A 17135-nucleotide genomic window follows, 5' to 3' on the forward strand; every position below is an offset into this window, starting at 1 on the left:
TTGTAGTTTAAGTGCTATATAAGCATGGCCTAAAGTATATCAAGGGAAAAAACAGGAATACTAATTATGGGAGGTTTTTATACTAATATAGGCAAGATGAAAAGGTGACTTTGATCAGGGAGTCACAGTAGAAATAATTATCAACTGGATTCTTGATATAATACACAAGAGAATGTGGTAACAGAACAGTGGGAAATTATCAAAAGTAGGATGACTAAAAGCTGGGAATCAAGGTTGACATCAAAGCCAATTCAAAGTTGTTATTTATTGAGATGGGCAAACTCTGGAGGAAGTTTTCTTTGGAGAAAGATAAGGAGTTCAGGTTATTATATTACATTCTGAGAACACTATTGACTTGTGCTCATTTGGAAATGATGGGTCATTTAAAGCCAGCATATTAAGATGCGGTGACAAGGAATAAAGGGAATAGAAAATAAGTCCAAATTCCAAATGTTGAAGCATTTCCAGCTTGAAGATTATAGGAGTGAGAAGCAATCAGTGAAAGAGAATAAAAGTGTAGGGGAAAGAAAACGCTAGAAATAAAGGAGAATAGGAGAGTGTAGTTTCAGAAAAGAATTCAATACTACTCTCAGGACAAGTAAAATGAGGATTGAGAAATCAACTTGGGGGTTAGTAACAAAAGCAATTTTTATGAATTGGTAGGGTTTAAGGAAACAATTCAGAAAGCACAGACAATTATTCCAAAGAGATCAGCCGTAAACAAAGGGCAGTACCTAGAGTGAGAACAAAGAACAAAACTTTAAGATGGGAGGGGAAAACCAGTATTTTTGTATGTTAGTGGAAAAGATCTTAGTGAAAAGAACAATTAATGATGTAATTAATAATGGGAAATCAAAACTGACCCATTTCTTAGACTAATTATAACATACAATAATACATTAATAAGAATATCTCAGTATTTTTCTGAAAGTTAGAATCATCATATGTCAAAAATTAATGTTAAAAACATCAAAACTATTAAACTATTTCAAGAATATATCTAAATGTTAAATAAACCAATAAATAATATGTTTTAGCAATTACCTGACCAACACAGTAGTAGCTAAATGTATTTTCTTTTGTCTTTATGTATAGTAGATATCTCAAAAGATTGTATCAAGTATGAAGATTACATTTTAGATTTATCACTTGCTCATAATTGTGGTTCCTTATATTACACATTCATGAAGAATAAAATAGTAACATGGGTCCACTCACTTAATACCATTAGTAACATTTGTCTACTCACTTCCAACTCCAGAATTTAGAAAGCTGAACTTAAAGGAAACAGACTGTCTTACCTAATCAACTTTGCTAGTTATATAAAAATGTATCCAGCTTTAAAATTATCTATTGAAAAGCAATATACCCTCTTCTATAAAAACATATGTATTTCATAGAGCTGAAAAAATGAATCTACTTTAAACTAAGGATTGGCAAACAAACAAAAAAACCAAGTATCAAATAGCAAATATTTTAGGTTTTGAGGGCCACACAGGATCTCTGGTGCATATTCTCTTTTACAATCTTAGCCCATTACAATCCTCTTTTTAAATGTGAAAAAAAATTCTTAACTTCTATAAATAAAGCACTAGATTTGGTCCATTTGTTGATACCTACTTTTTAACAGTTGTGATAATATGTAACATGACCCAGGTATTACATATTTGTTACAGTTGGACATTTACTTAAAATGCTTTAAGCTTTGTAAAAGGAAATATTTTAAGTCCCAAGACAGAAAGGAATGTACTCTTGAAACAGCACACCCAGAAAAAAAAAAAAAGCAGTTTAATTATTTATAAAATAGTTATTCTCTTTGGCTACATAATCAATTCAACTGATACACTTTTGAGGATTCTCTCTTATACATTATTCTAGTAAAAGTGAGATAAAGGAAAGAACTGTAACGTTTAATGGGTTTTGATCTCCCTGCAATAAAAAAATACAAACAATACACAAAGTTAAAGATGGTTTATGTGAAGAAAGCAAAAGCTGTTTTATTAAATTCTTTTAGACTGTCAGACCTTTTAAAGTTTTGATACAAAGGCAACAAATTCTTCCTCAAGTAAAGATACACATCTAAAGTTTTGTCCCTAATTTCAGAGATCCAAATTTCTTGCAATCAATCCAGAGATTCCATGTAAAGTCTCCTTGAACTTAGAAAGCACAAGCACTTCATGATTACCACATGACAACAAGCAAAATATAACTACCTCATAATGTCAAAGTAAAATAATTCTTACACATACTCTGAAAATCCAGAAAATAATCCATCTCTGTAGTGTATAGATTTCTGAATAATTCAAAACTTCTTACAACATATCAAATCTTAACTACATTTCTCTCTCTACACACGAGTTTGTGCTTTCTGCCATAACCTAGTTAGTTCTCACTGTGCCAAATAAATGCCAGGCTTTTTTCTGTACTTGTTCTCATGATATTACTGGCGCCTGCTGTACACTTCCTACACCTATTCAAATCCTACCTACCTGTCAAGATCCAAATTAAAGTCTATAAATCCACTATTTTGTCTCTCATATCACAGCCAATAATTTCAACTACTTTTTCAATACTATTCAAGCAGTCCTATAATAATTTCTATTACCAAACTGCTTTTGTATGTTCTGAGTTTCAATTACAGAAAACAGTAGGAAAGGTACAATACTTTTTATCACCACCTTCGGACAGAAAATTATTAAAACTTTTGGAGTAATGGATTGATTTCACTGTGAAAATGTCAATTATAGACAAAAAGCTGGAAAAAAAAACTTCATGAATTAAAGAAAAGCATTTAATTTTAAATAATGAACTACCTGATAAGTGACAGTCAAAACTAAGTATATCATATCTGATTGTTATAAACTGGGCAGACCTAATTGCATTAAGTGTAAGGATTTGTTTTACTTAATGCTATAGCTATTATTCCCTTTCCCATAAAATTTTCCAAAGGTATATCCAATCCCAGACAACACTGTAAAGTAGGCAAAGTTCCTTATTTATAGTTTGACATTCCATTTCTTTAAACTCAGGTGCTTTCATCCTATTTTCTGACTTCCAGTAATCTCCCTATGGAAAAGTGCTGAATTTTGTGCTTAAGTTATTATTTTTTTTAGATTTATTTACTTATGCCTACAAGAAAAGGGGTACAGGCCAAGGTGTGGGTGGTAAGAGGGTTCAAAGACAGAGTGGAGAGCAGAACAGACAGATGTACTGAAATACACTGCTGAGGGGAGCAGTGGGCAGTCAGGAGAGGTCGCCACACCATGTGGGTCACCTTCCTGGCTGGGATCAAACTCGTGCTACAGTGGCTTTGGACAGTTTCACAGTGCTGTGCTTTAACCCACTGTGCCACCAGGGAGGGCAACTTAAGTTATTCTTATCCTTCTCTTCTTACCCCTTGCCAACCTTATTTAAAAATACATTATTTATTCATATTTTACATCATTGTTCATTTTTGTACATTGGCTTTCTCATTTCAGCTGTAGTCCCCATAGATTTCCCATCACCAACTTACCCCCCCAAAAAACATCACCATAGTCCCTTGTGCTGTTTTCTTCCCTGTTTAGATCCCTCTCCCTCCCTTCCCCTGAAGAATGTCTGATTTATAATTGTTAATTTTATTTGGTTTTTTATTGTTAAAATTTTTTTCTTGATTACCTTATTTGGTTTCCTTATAGTCCTCCTATAAGTGAAACCATCTGATGTTTTTCTTTTTCCTTCGACTTATTTCACTGAGCATAATCCCTTCTAGCTCCCTCCACAGATAAGTGCCTGATTTCAAAAAGCTACAGAGAACTCACATTATTCAACAAATCAAAGTAAACAATCTAATCAAAATGTGCAAAAGAACTAAAAAGAAATGCAAATGGACAACAGGTATATAAAAGAATGTTCAATATTCCTTAAAAACAGGAATGTGCAAATCAAAGCCACAATGATACAACCTTACACCAGTGAGAATGTCATATATAAAAAAAAACTAGCAACAACAAGTGTTGGCAAGGATGTAGAATAAAAGGAACCTTCCTACACTGCTGGTGGGAATGCAAACTGATCCAACCACTGTGGAAAGCTGCGTGCAGGTTCCTCAAACTACTAAAAATCAAGCTACCATATGACCCAGCAATTCTATACCTAGGAATCAACCCAAAAGGACACAAAAACTAAGTTTAAAGGATACCTGAACATCTACTGCAGCACTATTTATATTAGACAACATATGGAAACAATCCAAATGTCCAAAAATAGATGACTGGATCAAGTAGATGTGATATATATATACACAATTCAGTATTCAAAAAAGATAAGCAATTGCCAGCCTTTAATGAATATATGTTTCAGTCACTTCAAGTTTTGGCAAGTAACTACGTCAATCATTTCATGTAAATCATCTTATTTTAAGTTATAATTATGGTGCTAATTACATAGAAAAAATTTTAAAGTATGAAGGCACTGCATATTACATATCTTTTATATTATTATATATATAGGAAGGCGCAACTCTGTCTGCATGTAGTTAGCACTTCTTTAAGGAAAGCATAGGATAAGTATAAGCTATAATAAACCACTCCACAAACATTTAGAAAAAGTATCTCTGATGAGATTTAGAAGTGAAGAATAGATAGAAAACTTACAACTTTTCATTTGTAGAGGAGCTTTTTGTTATTGCAGTTATTAATGAATATAAAGTCATACATTCATTTAGTAAGTAAAACATTATTTATTTGTATAAAGCAGACCTGTGCAATGTTTCACAGGTACTTTGATTATATATTAAATTCAGTATCCCCCTCTATTTTTAAAACTCAAACAATAATCCAGTCATCTCTAGTGTTTGAACTTAAAAACTACCATCTACCACTTTGCCCCAGTAGAAACCCACTAATTATTCTTGGGATCTTTGTATTCTTCATTTCTTCATTGAATTAAGTCCTATATTCCATAGACTCTAACTCATAAATCTCCCTGAAATTTTCTCATTTCTGTTCATCTTCAGTGTCATCACACTAGCTCAAATCTCATTATCTTTCTCCCAGACTTACTGTGAAGCTTAGTGACTTCACATATTTCTGTCCTACAGAGGGAAAATGTGGCAATCTCAAAAAATGAAAATCTGTGATATGTTCATATGACGGAGCATTATATAGCTATAAGAATTATCAGCAACCACAATCAATATGAACAGACCACATAATCAAGTCATATATGGCTTCTTTCACAGATATGAGCATACACTGTATGCTCCCATTTATATTAAATACCACATTTATGCAGTAAGGAAGTCAGGAGAGAAGTTTTCTTGGTGGGTGGGGGTGGGCAAGATTGACTTGAAGACATATGAGAGTGAACTTCTGGGATGCCAACAGTGTTCAGAGGTGACCTATGTACATGCAGTTTGTGAAAATTCATGAGCCATACATTCACAATATACTCATCTTTCTAATGGAATATCAGGATTTTATAGAAAGCTTTAGAAAAAAATACAAAATATGTCTTCCCAAAGCCCTTAAGCTAAACTTCAAAAGTCAAAAACCTAGTAATGATTCAACAATATGCAAGTTACTTTACATGTGCAGTCTCATCTTTCCCTTGCTCCATAAGTCATTCATCTTGAATGTGTTTTGCTCTCTTTCTTATTTCAAGGCTTTCATACATACTTATTCTGCTTTTTCATTTTGACTAGCTCCTATTAATATCACAGATTCATTTAAAATTTCTTACTTGCATGGCAGTCTTCTCTGACCCAGCAGGTTAGGTTAGCAATCCCCTGTCTGTACCATTCTATCACACATGCTCTATAGTAAGGGTAGGGAAAACTATCTTGTTTACCATATACACTCTATTCTCATAGTTCTCTATATAGCTGATAACTGCTTAAATAAATTTACTCATTTCCTGCACAAAAACATGGCAGATAGTTTTGGCAAATTTTCAAAAGTCTATGTACAAACAAAAACGTAGCTTCTATAAAGTTAGTAAAACATGAGTGATAATCAGCATGAATGATAATGTCCAAAGAAATAAAATTATTTTGCAAATAAATGCCATTGTCTGTGATGAGCTTTACACTCACTTTGTAGAATCAAATATAAATCAAATTAAATAAAAAATAAAGGTTGTGTTCTAAATTCTCTTACTTTTCCTCCCCTATTCTTAAGGAAAAGTAATTTTTTTCTTTGCATTATCACCCAATTTCTTCTTACTCTAGAATTCAGTTAAAGATATAAACTGTCTTGAACCAGGCACCTGATTCATATCACAAAAAGAGCAAGAAGATATTTATTTTGAGAAAGCATTACTTTTCTTAATTAATATAGAACTTGCTACTCAGCATTTCTAAAGAACTACCACAAAATTAAAAGTATCTTATTCTAAAAAAATACTGTAGCATTGCAAACAACTTGAAGCACAGAGTTCACTGAGAATTTCTTTAAATAGGGTTGAAACCAAGACTCCCACCAATGCTGTGTGGTATTTATTGTTTTGAGTTAACACTGACTTACAACACCACATATGATTTAGAGGTATAGAATTACACAAATCAAATGTATACCACCTCATCACATCCACCACCAAAACTTCCATGCTGGTAAGTGTGGTGTTTATTACTGCAATTAACTGCTTTTTAAAATTTCTCAAATTAATATTCATCTGTTTTCTTGGTCTGAGTCATTTTTTTGGAAAGAGGAACACAAAGAAAAATAGGATTTAAATTATGAAAGATTATTCACTTTTCCTTTAGTTCATCTTCAATAATTTAAAAGTGTAGTAATTTACTGAAGGGCTGTTTTTAAGTGACATTCGATAAAGGTACCTACGTTAGGCAGATGGAACAATTAGCAAATTAACTCATTTAGTTAGTATTTTCAAATTAATTCAAGTTAAACTTTTTCCTTTTAAAAATGGGCACAACGCTTTTAGAGGTAAACATTTATTATTACAAGTATTAAATCTCAAATGAATGGAGACATGTAACATATTCTTTGAACTCAATGTGTTTATAGATCAGTGGTTGTTAAAAAGACAATTTTATTGTTATAAAACTCTTTGAGAACATGATGAAAATTATGTTCTAAACTCTTCTAAACAAAAAATACATACAAAATTTGATTATAACTTCAGGAAAATCTCAGACTTTTAAACTTATCTCACATTACTGGGCAAAAGATTACATATTTAAGATATTTTGTAGCTTTAATTTTTGGTTTCTGAAATAAGGTTAAAGCCTTTAAACAAAAAGATATCAGTCCTGAAAACAAAACTGAAACCCAAACACAGTTCATTAATTGACTCATTGCTGTTAAAGATATTATCTCAAAAAGGCTGAACACCTTATCTATATATAGATGTGTTAATTTAACAAAATAATTCATACCTTCCATACACATTAGAAATAAGATTCTTACATAAACCAGGGATATTTCTAGAAATGTGTGATATTCACAACTTTCAAATGACAATAAGTTGTTTCCTTTCAAGCCCAACATCATGACTGGATTTTCTTCCTACTCAAAGTGAGGAAAAAATATTACATAAGGTAGGCCATGTTTGAAATCTTTAGGAGACTTCTGGGGTAGGGGAATATTTTCAAATTTCTAAGTAATTGCTGAATCACTGCAAAAAATAAAACTTACCTGTAATTCTTGTTCTCTGAAGGAAATGCAGTAATTATAAACATATCCACACTCTTGGGTACATTCTCCTAAGTGTGAATGGATTTGGAATGCACCATAGCTTAAAACTGACTGCTAAACTGCCGAACTGCAGTTGGATCTACCTGCCTAACTGATAATGAAACAGAGCTGCCACCTATTATAGTCATTGTCCTCATGAAGGCAGGTGTTCTTCCTGAAGGGAACACGGAGCTGGTGTAATTATTGTCCTTAGAGAATACCACTTATAAATGATGTCTTCTCTAGAGGGTAAGTAGGACAGATCTACTCTAATTTATTTATGCAAACAGAACTGGGGTACAAGCCAGAGGTGCAGGGACGGTGAGATGATTCACTAGAGACAGAGTGGGGAGCAGAACAGGCAGATTGATGAAGTACACTGCTGAGGGGAGCAGCAGGTGAGACAGAAGTCTGCTGTGCCATGTGGATCACCTCCAGGGTGGGGGTTGGGCAGATCAAACTCCTACTGAAGAGGCAGTGGCTAGCTTTGCAGTGCTAAGCTTAGGTTGCTGGGCCACCTAAGAGTGGGTCACAGATTTACTCTTAAAGAAGTTACTATATGCTTCAAAAAGGTACTAAGATTTGAACATTAAAAAGTGTGAAAGAACAGTAACAGAAAGCTGTGTCTTTGTAAATGAAGTCCTTAGGAAGAATTAGGTATGCTCATATAAGAACTGACTGGACCACACATTGTGTCATTCCTCTTATATGAAATGTCACAAATAGACAAAACATTCCAACTTTTTTTTTAATTACATACTATCTTCTTTTTTTAAGATTTATTTATTTATTCATACAGAACTGGGGTACAGGCCAGAGATGCGGAGGGTGAGAGGATTCACCAGGAACAGAGTGGGGAGCAGAACAGGCAGATAGACGAAGTACACTGCTGAAGGGAACAGCGGGTGGTTCAGGAGAGGTCTGCCACATCATGTGGATCTCCTCCGGGGCAGGCGGGCATAGAACTCATGCAGAAGTGGCTTAAGCTTCTTAGTGCAGTGCTTTAACCTGCTGCGCCACCAGGGAGGGCCCACATTCCAACTTTTGCAGTAAGTTTATAGATAGAAAGTAGATTACTGGTGTTCTAGGAATTATGTGAGAACTGGAAGAGTGATTAGGGCTAAATGCATAGAGTGATTGCTGCCATATGATATTTCCTTTCAGGGTGATAAAAATGTGCTAAAGTTGATTATGCTAATGACTGATCAATTCTACGAACATATTAAAAATCATTGAATTGTTTACTTTATATGGGTGAATTATGTTATGTAAATCATACTTTAATAAAACTTTTACCAAAGCAAAATTAAAAAAAAAAAAGAAGGTGGAAACTAAGTTTGGAAAAAGCAAATTTTAGAGGTGAAAGAATTCCAATTTTGTAGTACTGGCTTTGGGGATAGCCACCTATATTTAATTTTGGATTTGCTGCTTCCTAGCTATATGGTCTTACGCAAATTTATGTAACAACTCTAAGCCTAAATTTCTCTTCTGTAAGTGGCATGATGATTACAGTGGTTTTGGTAGTGATAATTCCATTATGAATGGGGAGTTATCTAATTTTTATTAACTAAATTTAATCCTCACACCCAAGAGGTATTATTAATGCAGTTAAGGAAATGAGTTTAGAGGCTCTGTAACTTGCCCAAGATCAAACAGCTAGTGAGTGGTAAGGTTAAGTATGCTCTGGCTAACACTAGAGCAGAAAGTCTTAAGTACTTACATACTTAAAAGTATGTCTTATCCTGGCATTTAGCAACCTAAATTTTGGGTCAGTGCTTGCCAACTTGAGGGTTCTGTAACAACAGCAGTAGTAACCAATGGTAGGAAACTACCTTGAAATAACCAGGATCCTGAATATTACTGATCTTGTAACCAAGAGTAAACTGTTTTTCCTAAGACATGGGATTAAAATATAAATACAATTTATATTTTATGAACTCAAGTTAGTAAGCAATCAATTTATAAAATTTCACAAAACTTTTAGCTTAATGTAGTAATTTAGATTTAAAAGTTTTAAGTATGTGTGGACTGAGTCCTTGGTATATAAACACTTCTCATTTCTTAAACATAGAGAATTAAGAACAAAGAGTTTCTGGTTTGCATACTGATTTTCAAAGGGCTAGTAAAATCTACTACCAAGGAGAACCTTTCTTTATCCTCTAGTCCAACAAGTTTCTAGGCAATTTGATATCTTTCACCCAGTTAAACCAGGGTAAGATTGTCAGATAAAACAAAGTACATCCATTTAAGTTTGTATTTCAGACAAATTACTTTGTGAGTATATCACAAATATAGCATGGGACATAATAATAGTAAATAATTGTTACTATGTTGTTTACCTGAAATTCAAATTCAACTGGGCATCCTGTTTTGCTTTGTTGTTGTTATTTTTGCCTTTTGCTAAATCGGAAACTTTACCAGTAAAGTTTATATGGTTATCTGATACTGCAGCATGACCATACTTCAGCATGAATGATACAAAAATGATAGAGCTACCTTTGGTCTAGATATACATTGTTTAATAAAGTAAATATTAGCCACATGTAGCTATAGAACACTTGAAATTTGACAGTCCAATGCAAAATGTTCTAATCATCTATAATAATAGATTCTGAATGCTTAAAATGAAAAAAAGCTAAATATCTCATACATCTTTACACTGATTAGGTGTTGGTCAGATGTATGTTAAAAGTAATATGCTTAAAATTTACTCTGTTTCTCCTTAAATGTAGCTCCCTACATATTTTAAATGATACATATGGCTTGTATTTGTGGCTCATAATATATTTTTACTGGAAAGTACTGGTCTAGAAGGCCCCAGGAAAGGGAAAGACTAGAATTTCCTTCTCTAAGAAAATCAGTATCAGTTAACATAAGGCTGCTTCTCTCACTTCCCTCTAGCTGTCAGCATTGACAGGGACCATGAGCATGTCAAAGAAAATAAACATCCAGAAGGAATTATTTCCACAAAGTTGCTAAAAGCCTCAAAAAAAGCCCACCAAAATATAGCACTCTAATACCAGTGAAAGATAATCAGAAACATGATCTTTGATAAATCATTCTTACATAATTCAAAAGAATAAATACAAGGATGTATATCTGTTTGATTAATTATGTGTTTGCATATATAAAAATATTTTCTCCCATATTTTAGTTCCAATGGAAGAATCCCTCACTACCTTTATGTTGGGTTTTCACCCCCTACATTAGCAACATTACAGAGCAATAATTTGTTACCTAATATGAATGTAAATGATATTAGTAAGAACAGTATTTTGACACCCCAGATAAGGAAGACAAATTCTTAATGACACCCAGTTTGTGTACACATGCTAAATAACTGATTCTGAAATTCAAACACTAGCTCCAGAATGTTTTAGTGAATTTTTCTTTTAAAGACTATGTTGTCAATAATATAAAACAAATTTGTTTTTAAAAGATGAAATAAATATAATAAAGCTTTAGTATAAAATGTTAGTTTAAAAAAATAACCTACTTATTACCCATCTTATATTTTCAGTAGATTTGACTTTTAATGTTTTATTTTGTTTGTGTTTAAAAAATGTATTTTTAACATTACTTTATAGCACTATTATGATGTAGGGTATATAGTCACACCTCTGCAGTCAGATATCTAGTGTTTGTTTAGGTTTAGTTTTGTCTATTCCTTTGTTTTCCAAATGAGTGAAATCATTGCTATTTGTATTTTTCCTTCTCACTTACTTCACTTTAAAATAATTTTGCCTCCAATTCTATGATGTCACAAATGGCAGCTTTGATCTTTTCTCAGGTAATTAGTATTTTTTCCATAACTATTCAAAGAATTAATATTTTTAATCATTCTATTCCATGCTATTATAAAGGTTAATGTTTTCACAAACAAAATTCAAAAAGAATTACATATAGAAATTACCTATGAATACTAGATACTACTAAGTATGAAATATCTCTAAATTTCCATTTTTCAGTAATTTAATCTATATCATATCTAATTTAATTATTTACATGTTTTAGTTGCCTGCAGTTACAATAAAACCAGTTCAAATTGCTTTACCATTTATATGCAAAAAGGGAAACTGACCTCAAGAATTTTTGCACAAAAGGCTTAGTCTCTATTTTCTTCTCATTCTAATAGCAAACATAGGATGTTTTATTCCTTAATATCTCTTATTAAACAACCATAGGAAGAATGGCTTCAAAAAAACCAATATAATTTATCATTCACCAAAAAATGTTTTGAGACAAAAATTAGCAACTTTCCCACAAAACTTAGCGGTCCATATAGTGTTTGCATCTTATTGAACTAAATTTTACAAGGCCACTTTAAGAACTTTTTTTTTTTAAAGATTCATTTATTTATTTATACAGAACTGGGGTACAAGCCAGAGGTGCAGGGGTGGGGAGAGGCTTCACCAGAGGCAGAGTGGGGAGCAGAACAGGCAGATAGGCAAGTACACTGCTGAGTGGAGCAGGGGCGAGACAGGAGAGGCCTACCATGCCATGTGGATTACCTCCCCGGCTGGGATTCAACTCACACTGAGGTGGCTGCAGTTAGCTTGCAGTGCTGTGTCCTAACCCACTGGACCACCCCACTTTAAGAATTTTAAAGAAAAGGATGAATTAAACTGGAAATGGACAGATTTAATTTCTTCACACTTAAATCCTCATTGTTAATTCTATAGTATCCAAGTGATAACTTTTGACACTACCTTGTTAGATATTTAGTTAGTATCTTGAAATCTTTGTTAGACATTTAGAGTATCATGGTGGCAGCCAAAGTTATTGCTATCTAATACGGACTTATTTTTAATCTTGATCACTGAAAATCAGCATGCTTCTGTTCTTCATAATCAATAAATAACATACAGATAATAATTTAATTTAAGATTGATCATTTTATTTTAAAGATTTGTTTATTTTATGCCTAGAAAAACTGGGGTATAGGCCAGAGGTAAGGGGCTGAAAGGATTCACGAGAGAGAGTGGGGAACAGAACAGGCAGATGTACTGAAATACAGTCCTGAAGGGAGCTGCAGCAGAGACAGAAGAGGTCTGTTGTACTATGTGGGCTAGCTCCCTGGCCAGGTATTGAACTCATGTTGTAGTGGGTGCTGACAGCTTGACAGTGCTGTCTCCCTGTGCTATCAGGGAGGCCCTAGGAATTGGTCATTTTGAGAACCTGTCAATAAGTTGTGCAAGAGAAAATAAAATTCTCTGTTAGAGTTTAGAAGTAAAGGTAAGCTATTTGTTTATTTATCCTTTATAAGCTTCCCTGATGGAACAAATATACATAGTCTGTTTCCTTAAGATGGGAAAAAGTAGGTATGGGGGAAAAAAACGCTATTTTGGCTGATATAGGTATGTTATGATCATATACCTATTAAAGATTAAAGTCTTTGCTTTAATACTTTCTGAAGCTTTATACAGCCTAAAAATGTTTTGAGGAACTTTGAAGCTGGAAAAGATTACAAAAGGCAATTTATCATAGCTGGTGATATAAACCTAAAGAATTATGTCACCCAACTGCTTAAATGCTGTTACTGTTTCAAAATTCTTGAATGCAAATATGAAAACATCCAAGGAGAGTTCTTGACTAGGGGTCAACCCCAGCAGGTATTGCACTGATTTAGATGTAGAATGAACTGGAAGACAAGTTTTATTCTAAGTTGTTTAAAAAAAAAAACAGCAAAACTAAACAAACCTATGCATATCAAGGGCATGTTTTACTTCTACACAGCAAAAAAGATCTCTTTTGGATGTGTATATCCTGACAAGTAGCTACATAGGCCACCCTTCAATGAACAAGTTTGATGGTTTCAAACCCTCAATGGAGCATTCCAAACCCAGTCCTGCATTAGGAGCTTGGGCCCATGAGTGTGCACTCATTACACAGTGCTTACCTTTAGAGAACAAGGTGGTTGACACAAAATGATCAAGTTCTCACACCCCACACCTCCAAGAACACTGAAAAAGATCTGCAGATCTTTCATGGTGCAGGAGGGACCTCTTTTTTTAATCTTCTTGTGCTGGAAGTTTTAAGATTTTCCTGAAGGAGGAGAGAAGAGTAAAAGATTATACTGAGATCATACCATTTGGTTCAAGTTTATCTGTCTACATTACAAGACATAGGTTTTGAAGAAAAAATATTAGACAAAAGCATGAGTATTCAAAAAGTCACATTTTCTTCTTTAAAATTTTTTTTTCACTAAAAAAATACTGCATACTTCACATATTAGTCCTTAAGCCCAAAACTTAAGTGGTTGATCAGTTCAACATTTATCCCAGCACTGAACTATCAGTTGTGAATTTGATAAATAAATGAAAAAATTCTAAGTTGCCAAATGATTATAAATTCCATTTCTATAATAGTAAAGCTAAACTCATTGAAAAGTAATGAGTTAAAAAGAAGAAGAAATTTTGTCCTGGCTCTGTAACTCTGTATTTCTAAACAGTCACAGATACATTTCCTAGCAACTAGGAAAAGTAACCCTTTGAGTTGTGCTAAATGACTCAGAATCATGTATGAAGCAATCTACTCAAGGTAAAAATTCACACAAAATAAAATAAAGTCTACAAATGTTTTTAGGAGTTTGAAATGTGTTTTATAAAAATAATAGTAGTAATATCAAATTTTAATCACATAATAAAGAACTTAAAAATGTTTTTAGAATATTGTTATCTTACAAAAAGGTTGAGAAAAATCTATAAATATATATTATAATCTAAACTCCCAGGAAAGGAATAAAATACTTTGTTATGATAAGGAAAGTACATACTGTATCTTAAAAGTATATTAGCAAATATCAAATATAAGAGTAATATTGATTTTAATAAAATGTAACATGCCTTCTTAAGCATGATACTATTTTTATCTTATGAAGGGTTCTGCATAAACCAAGTTACAATATGATTATATCTATAATTTTGCTGAAATAAATCATTACCGTGTTAAATTGCAATCATTCTGCTAGTATGATTTTCACACACATTTTAAGTAAAAATGTACATTTTAATGATCTTAAAAGGGACAAAAAAATTAAACATGGAATGTTGACTACTATTCATGTACTTATTTTTCTGTAATTTAGGCTATTACTAAAAATAGATTTATTTCCTTGAAGTGTTTTTAAATCTTTCTAAAATTACTAGTCAGAAAAAGAAAACATGATGAAATCAGTAACAGATAATAATCTATATTTTATTAATTCAAGAATCAGAAGAAACAACTATTACAAAGTACTTGATTCCATTTGTCCCCAAATTCCACAAATGCAGTTAATCCTCAAAACAAACAAGGCAATGCATATGGAACATTTCATTACAGGGTATAGTTAACCATTTAATGAATATCTAAAACCATATTAACAACAGTAAATGAACTCAGGACTTATTCTTAACCTGTATCATTAGAGTAACACTTTTATCTGTCTAAATATATCTTGTTTATCATATAGTAGAAACTTTTCCCTTTTGTCTAATAATTCAATTTAATCACTTATATCTCAGTATCAGATTTAATTAAAAAATGAAGAGATTTTAAAACAAAACTTTAAAAGTTTATTTAATTGAAAATTATTGTCCTATTTTTGAACATCTCACAAACTTTGAAACAAACTTTGGGGAATAGCTTACAAGGAGTTAAACACAGTATGAAGTGAGAAATTTTCCTGAAAGGAAAAGATTTTTCTAGTTGGTTAAATTGCCTAGATTCAGGAGGATGAAAAGAGGAAACAAATTTCCCAGGGAGAAGAATTGACCAGGATCTTTTTAAAATCACTTCTGTGAGAAATGGATCTTTAAAAAAAAAGTCTAAGTTAACTACATTCAGATTTAGTTTTCCACTTTCAATTCTTACAATTTAATCGTAAGAATAGATTGAGCTATAGTAGGAAATATTTTAAATCCCCCCCCCCAAAAAAAAAACTGCCTTGAGCTATCAATACCTTCTCTTTTTCTTCAGTATTCCTCAAGCTGTTTTTATTCCTATTGTGGGCGCCCATGTTCATGGATAAAGCTGCTCATAACTCAGCTCATTACATAGATGATGTGGGTGAATGACACAGAAATATTACATAGCTGCAAGTTTCTGAATATGCATAGAAAATTGAAAGCATTTAGTCACAGCACTAATCTGTTGCCCATATTTTATAGATAGAAGATATAAGTGATGTAAGATACAAGTGTAGGCTCTCATGATACTATTCTGTATACCTTTCCTCTCTCATCTCCAATGTCCAGTTTTCATTCATTTGTGCTCCTAGAAATTAATGCTAATAAATTATCAGTGACTTGATACAGTATGTTCATCATGTATATAGTGCTACAGTTTGTTTTCTGTAGCACTATATAAAAGAAACTTTGCAATGACAGAAGTGTTCTACATTCTGTTCTGTTCTGTTCAAATGGTAAACATTTACTGGGTGACTAGTATGAGTAAGGTAATGAATTTTTCATTTTCCTTCACTAAAATTAACTTAAATTTGTAGTGTCATATCTGGCTGCCATATTGAGCAGTAAATTGCTGGAGTGTTGCATTATTTTCATGTAGTCTTACAATAAAATTTCAATTTTTTAAAAATCACCCATTTTCTTCCATCCTAACAGATTTTTCACTCTCCATATCTAACTAGAGGTATTTACATACCTTTAATCACTGCATATAAATTTACTTATATAAATAAATGATTTATTTTCACTTACACCCAATAATGTTCTTATTTCTAGGGATGTACTGTCCATTACCACAGACACTAGCCTTATGTCAATATTTAAATATAAATAGTATTAAGTAAAGTTAAAAAGTTCAATTCCTCAATAGTCCTAGTCATATTCCAAGTGCTCAAAAATCACATGTGGCTGATGACTACCATAGTGGACAGTGCAAATTATAGAACAGCTGATTAATGTTCCATAATTAATGTCTAAATTGAACACCTTCTATATATACATGATTTATAATGAGCACAGTATTTCCTAAATTCTCACAAATGAAATATCACACACTATTATGATACTCAGTATATATCTTTGTAGCTTTCAAAAAGAGTCAGGAATCACTGCTTATCTTGTGAATATTAGAATTTCTTTAAAAAATTATAGTTCCTTTAATACAAAGGAAAGCTATCTCAGTCATTTTAATTGGTAAATTTGTGCATGGGTAATAAATACATGGGTAAATATTTTCCCTCCTATTTATTATTTAAATTGCTTAATTAATAATTATCCTGTTATTTTTTCTCATTTATTTATTAGAATCTCCATTTCTAAATCTGTGTTATATAACCTGCAATCAAATTCTTACAGCCATTACTTTGTTTATAACTTTGATGCAGGTATTTTCCACAATTTCTGTAATTCTTTCAGAATAATTTTCTCAGAACAACTTTTTAATATCCAAAAGCATCTTTACCTTGGTGTGTCCCACTAATTCTTTAACTAAGAAAACTGTATCAAGTATGAATGA

At 32.4% G+C, this 17135-nt stretch overlaps 1 protein-coding gene across 5 annotated transcripts in view; it reads right to left on the minus strand.

Moving 5' to 3' along the window:
• The window catches only part of ZEB1 (zinc finger E-box binding homeobox 1), a 150563-nt gene that overhangs the window by 80465 nt on the left and 52963 nt on the right, over positions 1-17135 (minus strand). For 2 of the 5 annotated variants that reach the window (XM_012731283.1, XM_012731282.1), the window contains exon 3: positions 13573-13718. The exons of the other annotated variants lie outside the window; for them this stretch is intronic. The gene's annotated coding sequence lies outside the window, so the exon portion shown is untranslated. The remainder of the gene's footprint in view (positions 1-13572; positions 13719-17135) is intronic. 5 annotated transcript variants of the gene reach the window in all.

The sequence above is a fragment of the Condylura cristata genome, unplaced genomic scaffold (genome assembly GCF_000260355.1).
Source record: "Condylura cristata isolate star-nosed mole 26May11 unplaced genomic scaffold, ConCri1.0 scaffold00030, whole genome shotgun sequence".
NCBI classification, from domain to species: Eukaryota; Metazoa; Chordata; class Mammalia; order Eulipotyphla; family Talpidae; genus Condylura; species Condylura cristata.